At 37.2% G+C, this 8,330-nt stretch overlaps 1 long non-coding RNA gene across 3 annotated transcripts in view; it reads right to left on the minus strand.

The window, feature by feature from the left end:
• The window catches only part of LOC137861983 (uncharacterized), a 68,395-nt gene extending 60,753 nt beyond the window's left edge, over positions 1-7,642 (minus strand). For 2 of the 3 annotated variants that reach the window (XR_011099981.1, XR_011099982.1), the window contains exon 1: positions 6,996-7,642. This is a non-coding gene — a long non-coding RNA (uncharacterized lncRNA). The remainder of the gene's footprint in view (positions 1-6,995) is intronic. The other variant, XR_011099983.1, reaches the window with a different exon arrangement.
• Positions 7,643-8,330: the final 688 nt, after the last annotated feature.

The following is an 8,330-nucleotide window of genomic DNA, read 5'->3' on the forward strand; positions in this document are numbered from 1 at the left end:
GGAAACCTATATTTTGTTGGTTATTTGAGCTTGAAGGAAAAAAGCACAATTTTTCTTTTAGTTTTTCTCTTCCTTAGAGGTGTCCTTGGGCTTGAGTAAAAATAGCCCATGTCAGTGGACTAGTACAATACTCCCTTTTTTTTTTTAATCCATTAATATATTTGATGGGGCCTAGAATGGCACACATTTATGAACTGTTCTTTCCTGAATGGAATCCAGATGATCTTAACACAGTTCAGCACAGGCCACTTCCTAGCTCAAGCAGCTTTTCTGAAGGCCACTTTCCATAATAGCCATCCTAAGCTTCAATGAAAATTACGTACCATAGCTCTACACTAAGTGAGAGAAATACTTCTGTTGTTGTTACCATGATCTGATATATGGCTAGAATGAACATCAACACTAATAAAATATTTAACAGCCTAGATTTAACTTGGCTTGCTATAGGGTACAACAAAGCTTTTGACTTGATTAAATATTCCACTTGAGTGTGGGATGCAGGTTTAGCATTGTTTAATTCTTCCCCAGAGCACCATGCCAGGTTTTCACATAATTAAGTGGGTATACTCCAGACTGTTTACAATTGGGTCCCTGATGAGACTACTGCCTGAAAACTTTATGTTCTTTTCATAACTACATATAGGCTATTAAGTTCCTTAATATTTCCTTTGTAGGGGCTGTTTCAGAAAGAGTTTTAAGTAATTTATCATTAAAGAAGCCAAATAGATGCCACCACCACCTCTCTCCCCCGCCTTTTATTTTTTATTTTTTTCTAATTTGTTCTCTGCCATGGGTTTATGACTCTTACTTACACAAGTAATTAAGAAAAAGCTGAAACAGAACTAGCTTAATTTGAGGCATAGAAATGAGCCCTTTTACAACATATTAATCTGTGGAATAATTACAAAGCAAAGAAGAAACCTTTAGTTCATTTGAAAAGAATGACTGTCAAGGCTTCAGGAAGAGAACTATGCTTGATACATTAAAAATATTAAATTTGAAACACTGTCATCAGAATCAACTGCTAGTGCATGGAAATACTCTAATAGCATATGAAATCATTCTCTCAATATATATATTTAGTACAAATTTACTAAGACAGAACAGTTCCTTTATTCAGAGGTATTTGTGCTTTATCAGTCCGCTATCCTGTCACATATTGTTAGGATGCAAGTATATATATTAACAACAACATCAAATTGGAAGGGGATTTCCAATAAGAAACACCCATTCAAGAGTAGACAAGGTAGGAAGCTTGTATACAGAGCAAGTCCTAGAGTTTTAAAAAAGATACCTACATTGGCTTTGTACAATGACACACAACCCAACATTAAATGAATTTGAGTGTTCTTACACACCTCTTCCTTAGAGTCCACAAGAAAATACAGTAACCACAGAATAAAAGGCACTTCAAGTTGCAGGTGATGAAGTCACAGTCAAAGAACGCAAAATAGAAGAATTTTAAAAATGCTTCCCATAAGCAGTAAGAAGATATTCATGAAAGAATCACAACACCGAGCCTTTCCTTCTCGTTTCACATAATTACTTTGAATGCCACTTCCAAAGATCATGAGCGATTCCAGAGATAAACTGCTTGCTAACGTGGATCCTATCCATGTTCTGATCCCATCCACAGTATCGTGTAGGTGACAAATTCAGTTGTTCCTCTTAAAACCCGTCTACAGCGTAGACATTTGCTTATTAAGTATTTTGAAAATAAAGTACAATTATATTAATTATAAAAATAACAAACAATGGATAATCTGAAATTTAATCCAACTCTTTAACCCAACTCTTTTGAATACATGGTATTACCGTGAATTCATTACACAAGCATTCATCATTAACTCATGCTCTGTTGCACACACATGATGGTGCACATCACTGCACCAAATCCTGGCTTTGGCCTTGCAGTTAAGATGCAGAAGAGTTATCAGCCCCCATCTCCACCCACCGTAAAAAGGGAGACCAGACACACAGTACATCCTTGGTACAGCACTCAATTACAAGGGCAGAAATACAGTGGCATACCAAGAGACACAAAATCGCAATTTCTTCCTAAGAGGAGCATTCTCTCCCAAATCCTTTCAATTTCTAATTTTGTTATGCTTTAAATTGAGGTTGTGGCCTTGACTCTTTTTCCTATCCTTCTGAGATTTCACCAGCCACCGTGGTATTTGCAAAAACCATCTGCAGCATCAGACAAGTCTCCCTAAGATTCCTCTCCCTCTTGTATAACTATATTTACTATCACATTAAATGAAATACACCTCTGCACGGCACACGTTTTCATGCTCCAGTTTGTGGGTAATTTCTTTGGGGTCAGTAATCAATAAAAGTTTAAATGAAAACTATGAACTAGACCCAGCTGCATTTAGATCCCTAAGTAACGGCATAACAGTACTTTCACACACATTAGTATAAAATTCAGAGAACTCCCCTCTCCCCTAAACTTGGGCACAGACATTTACATTTCAATCTCTGCTCGCAAATCTCATGGGTGCACATGAATTACATCAGCTGCATGCAGCGAGGCTCAAAAATTCAGGCCTAGGAACAAGGACTACATCACAGCCAAAATTTAATTCTGAAGGAGCTCTCTACATTGAGTACATATTACATCTGATCCTTAGCCCTTGGACTGATTGACATAGAAGTGTCTGTTTTTCACTTTTTCTTCTTTAATGACAGCACAATGAGCAGTTTCAGTCAAAATTCAAGTGTTTGCTGGTGTGAGATACTTGCTCAAGCTTAGTTTCAAAATCACTTCATTATTCAACACATTCATCCTTCACTTGAAGGCATTCTCATGTTTCCAAACCATCCCCTTACCTTACACTGCAGCATGACTGCACCCAAATATTGTCCACTGCAAAACAGGGAGTGCAGATCTTTAGTTCTGGTGACTGTGCAGCAAAAAAGCTAATAGGGACAGACCACTGACATCTGCCATTTCTGAACTCCTGTGGTGGGCTTCTGTGAGAGGGAAAAATTGGCTGGAGCCTGACAAGAAAACGACGTTCAACTTTTGGAAGTACACTAAAACACTTTTAATCTCCAAAACACCTTTTATTAGTACATAAAATAGAGTACAATCCATTCTTGGCAGGGAAAAACAATGTACTAAGCAAGAAAGATTTAAATGTCTAGCAACAACCACCTCAGTGCCTGCTGGGCCATAGCATATGGGGCTGTACCTCCAGTGCTGCTCAAGTTGAACCATCACTGGTTTCTTTACACAGCCTCTTACGGAGCTTAGTGAAATCCCCTTCCACCATCTATGAGACACAGCGTTGACCTGCTGCCCTGTGATCTGAAGGCATAAAGAGAATATTTGCTAGCTAGTTTGGCTGGGCGATGATGGCTACAGGCACCAAGATTCCTCCACTGCCAGTTGGGTGATAGGAAGGCATTTAATTCCTTTCTGGAAATTCGGTGAGATGAGCAGAACAGAAGCTAATCGATATCTATTTCCTGCTCACCAGTGATATCATCAGTGAGAGCTCCTTTGCATATACCACTTAAAAAGGCCAGATTAAGTGGCTGAGAAGATCTTTTTCTCTTGTTCATTCTACAGTTGTAGCAACTTTAAGAAAGTGAGCAAACAGTATGTAGGACATACATGGTAACAACAGAATAGACAAAAATTACCATCACTGTCTCCTCACTGGCAATTTACATGTGGGAATATATATATACACACACACACACTGAGTCAATGTAATATATACATTAACCAAGGGAATAAGGCAGAAAGACCTCAATGAGAACTGATCTTTCAGAGACCTTTAGAGTCGGTGATAAAGACTAATATGCTGGTATCATCAGTTTTGACACCCTTGCAAATTCAGTATTATCAGTTTTATACACAAACTAACACTGTAAACACTTCAGTGTATCACCTTTAGCATTACACATATGATTATTCTTCTGGTAACTTTATGAAATATGACCCCATACTTATTTCACATAGCAAGACACCAGAACAAGAGAAGTGAGTCCAAGGACCACAATTATTCCAATAGGTAACTTTCAAAAATAAAAATTGCTTTCCTTTCTTATTTCCAACAATATAAAGTCAAGTCTGCTGAAGACAATAATATAAAAGCATTATTTTAATTGCCATCGGTACATAACCAAAAGATTTCAAAACACTTTGTTTTCTGAATATTGGGCGCCATGTTGTGTGATTGCCACTTCTCTTAGTTTCCCAATATTTGCTTTATTCTGTTAAAACCAGTGAATGTTTTTAGCAAAGAAGAGACCACATAAATTTTCATTTGATTGTAACAGCCAGCTTACACTCATTGCCGCAGCATTAAGTACCAATTGCAGAAGCAAAATTTTCAGGGTAAATAACTATGTTGCATCCTGAATTGCTTCTCATCTGATCGAGTTAATCCTTTAACTGAGCAAAATTCTGCCTGAAGCAGAATTGAAAGGGGATGGAAAAACAAAACAAAACAAAAACCAGAAATCACTCTAATCAGAGAGAGGGAGGGAGAGAGACTGGTCATCCAAGGTAATGCCAAAGTCACTCATGGGCAACGCAACACTTTGCACATAATCCAGTTACAAGAAATCAGGCATCTACTACAGTAAGAATGCTTTGACTGTCAGCGCTTCGGGTCATGTTTTGCTCTAAGCTCCACAGGGCTCACTCCGTCTCATTGGGCTGTATGGAGCTATTAATCTAGTCTTTTATGATGGAGAATTAAAATAAAGCAATGAAAGCTAGAAAATTCACATATTCCAAACTGCTTCACAAACTAAGAGGACAGCTGAGTTTAGCTCAACATCTAAAACCATGTCACGACAGATAAAAAGCTGTATGTCCTCCCACCAAGAGTACCAAATATTTCATTACATTTCTCATCCAGCTGCTGTGACTGAACACAGGAATAAAATACAAAGTAGTTTCCGTGTTTGAGACATGCAGCTTCTCCTTCTTGATACCTTCAAGTTCAAGGAACTGATCAAACTGGGTAAATACTAATAGAAGTACTATCTAAAACTGAATCATGAACTAAGATTTGTCAAAAGTTGGGAAAAGAAAAAAAAAAAGGAAAAAATGGCAATTTGCAAGAGGGCGGGGGGGGGAGGGAAGGAACTTTGTTTAACATATTCAAAGTCTTCTATTTTTTATGCTAAAACAGAAGTTAATAATCAATAGAAGATGGAGTTTTGTTGCTGTTTCTCATCAGTCCAGAATAAATGGGAGGAAAGAAAAAAAGCTTCAAGTCTGTATGTGGCAACTTCCACACTAATTGCAAGGACTCTGGACTAACAAGGATGAAGTACATACACAAACTCACTTGCTAGATTCCATTTTTATTTGCTATCAAATTCTGTAAGAGCACAATCAAGCATCAAACAATAAAGCAAATTAACGTTCATCTGTAAATTAGCAACTTCCAACATAACTTAATCCCCATGACTGAAAATAAAAATATCACATTTGTTTTTACCCATAGATTGAAATCTTAAAGACTTCTTAGAATCAAGAACATTTCTTTTTTTTTTTTTAAGTAAAATTTAAGTGTGAGAAATGTATTCATCCTACTGACAGTTACAAATATTCTTAAAGTTAGTAGAACTAGCAAGACCAGATTTTTTTTTTTTTTTTTTTAAATCATGAAAGCTCTGATTTTTCAGGAAGTTGTGAAAAAAAAAAAAAAACAACAAAAAAAAACCAAGAAACTTAACTTCTTAACCATTATTTCAGAAGACTGCTCAAAACAGCAAGATTAATCACTTGAAACAAATATTACAATGATCTGATCTTAAAGACAGACACCTATCCTGTTCAGCAATTCATTTTGTTACCTAGAGAACTACTCTCTGCAGGCAAATTAATACAAGTATTTGAAGATCTGAAGAACCAGGAATTAAAACACTGAACCCAGCTAGCCTTCCAATGAAGCTCTAACAAAATTGTTCAGTGGAATTTAATTTATTGCTTCTGTGTATAAGCCTCGTGTTTAAAGCCAAATAATTCTATAAAACAATATCATATTTATCTAAAATTAAGATTAAAGCTAAACACCGGCTACCGCTCTGGCAATTGAACATTGCTATCTAATTTTAAACAGAGAGCTCTGGGAGTTGTAACAAAACAAGCCTCAGAATTGCCATATAGAATTGCCTATCTGGAGGGCCTAAATAATTGAAGGCCAACTACGAAAGTTGAAAAGATCCTGCTTTTTACTAAGTAACTAGAGCAGCATTTTTTTTCCAATTATACTGCTTGAGATTTATGAAATCTCCAAAACAGGATATTCTCTCATTTAAAGTCATTTTACAAACTCTTTCCAAAGCCATTACCAAACTCATTTAGAGCTCGCAACGCAGCTTGCCACTGTGTTATGACACTGTAAGCACTGCTAACTCACCAAGCCTGAAAGAAAAAAACAGGGGAAGAGGCCCTTTATCATCTCTCAGCTTTTTTCTTGATATCAAACTGAAAAAGGCTGTTTTTCAATAAAATAAATAGTTCGATGTTTTTAATATGTTATGGTAGGTACTTAAAAAAAAAAAAAAAAAAAACAACTTTAATTTGAGAGCTCTACTTAGAAAAAGAAATTGTATGTATGCCTGATGATTACACGTAAGAATAGAAGTCGTGATACCCTTATGGCAGGTGTGGAGTAACATTGCTTTATAAATCTCTCTAGGATGAACAGTTATAAACACAGGCTTTATTGGAAATGCCTCTTTCCATCTTCTTCCTTTGAAGTTAATGGAAGTTTTGATATTCTTTTTAATAGTAGCACAGTTTTCTCCTTATTTAAGACTCCCATTTTACATACACTTGCACATATATAAGTGCAAATACTAAAACCCACAGGACTGTATTCACATCCAACATAAATCAGTCTATCTTAATTACAGAAAAATTACTGAGCAAAGAATCCAGGCTATCTTCTTTATTTTTACTTAACATTTGAACTGATTAAAAAGAGGGAAAAAAAAAATCAACAGTCAGATTGACTTACCATCTTTTTTTATGCTTCTCATTTTGCTGGGAGACAAAAGTGACAATTACTAAAGTATAATTAGTCTCTTTCAATCTCCAGCTTCCTGATAATAATATATATATATTTTTCAGCAAATCCAAGAAAATACTTCACTTTTTAAGGTTATCTTAAATTAATTTCCAAGTCTCCCAAGTTTAGCAGAGTCTTTGCTATTTCAAGGAAGGCAAGTTTTTGGAGCAACAGGCCGAGGAGCTATGGCCCGTAGCAGCCCTGACTCCTGAGCAGGGTGAGCAGGGCAGGCCTCGCTAGCAGCCTGCTTCAACTGAGAGGCCAGATCAACATGTAAATCCAACGTGTAAAGTAAAGCCAGGGGCGTGAGTCAGAATCAGACCTCGCAATAGCAACCAGAGTCAGACACAGGACGGTAACCACTAGGTAGGCCCGTGGTGGCGGTCCAAAACCAGGCCAGGAAGCAGGGATGCTGATAAGGATCAGTAAGGCCCGCGGCCAGGCATAGGCAAGGATCTGCCTGCGCTGGAGACCTTCGCTCCTACAACTTAGTTCAGAAAAGGTCTGAAATGCTCCAGGCTGAGTCAAAATGGAGCTCCAAGGCCCATGGCAGGGGGTGAGAGGAAACCTCAGGTGAAACCGGTCAGGCCCCTTAATCTCCTTTAGTGCCCTCAGGTCCCAACAGAAAGAGACCTATTTTCATTTTTGAAGCAGCAGCTGACAACGATAATAGTTTTCCCCAGGGAACAAAAGAAGTAATAGAAGATTTCAAAAGAAATCTATTACCTCACAAAGCCTTATATCTTACATCACACCGTATTTTCTTGTAAATAAACTAGGTAGCTAGTTTTTAGCTGCCTGTAGGTTATACAAGAGAAGTATGTTATTTCAAGAATAACCAAGGCCAATCTGTGAGGGTTGTCAAAATGAATTTCTGTGTACGATTTTTAAAAGCCAGAAATACTGGACTAGATCCTAAGAAATGCTGTGTCTTGGGAGGTTATAAGGAAGCCTTCAGCTTCTGCCACCACCCTCCCTTTATTAACATTTCTGTGTTGAGCTTCCTAAAGTTTCTAGGAATCATTGAATCACACAGAAACTGAATCAGTGTATAAGGCTTCCTGTCTTTTTTTTTTTTAAATACCTTAATATTTTGATTTAATTTATTTTACTCATAGATACACAAGGGTCCTGAGACACTAAGGAGACACGTCTTCCTATAGTTACCTATGTGCGTATGTCTTTAAGTTTTCTGGCTGATGAGACAGAGGTAACCATTTTGTAATACTGTTTTCAGAAGCAGATGTGCACTACCAAGAACAGTCTGAAAGACTAACTAGGCAC

The sequence above is a fragment of the Anas acuta genome, chromosome 10, assembly GCF_963932015.1.
Source record: "Anas acuta chromosome 10, bAnaAcu1.1, whole genome shotgun sequence".
NCBI lineage: Eukaryota > Metazoa > Chordata > Aves > Anseriformes > Anatidae > Anas > Anas acuta.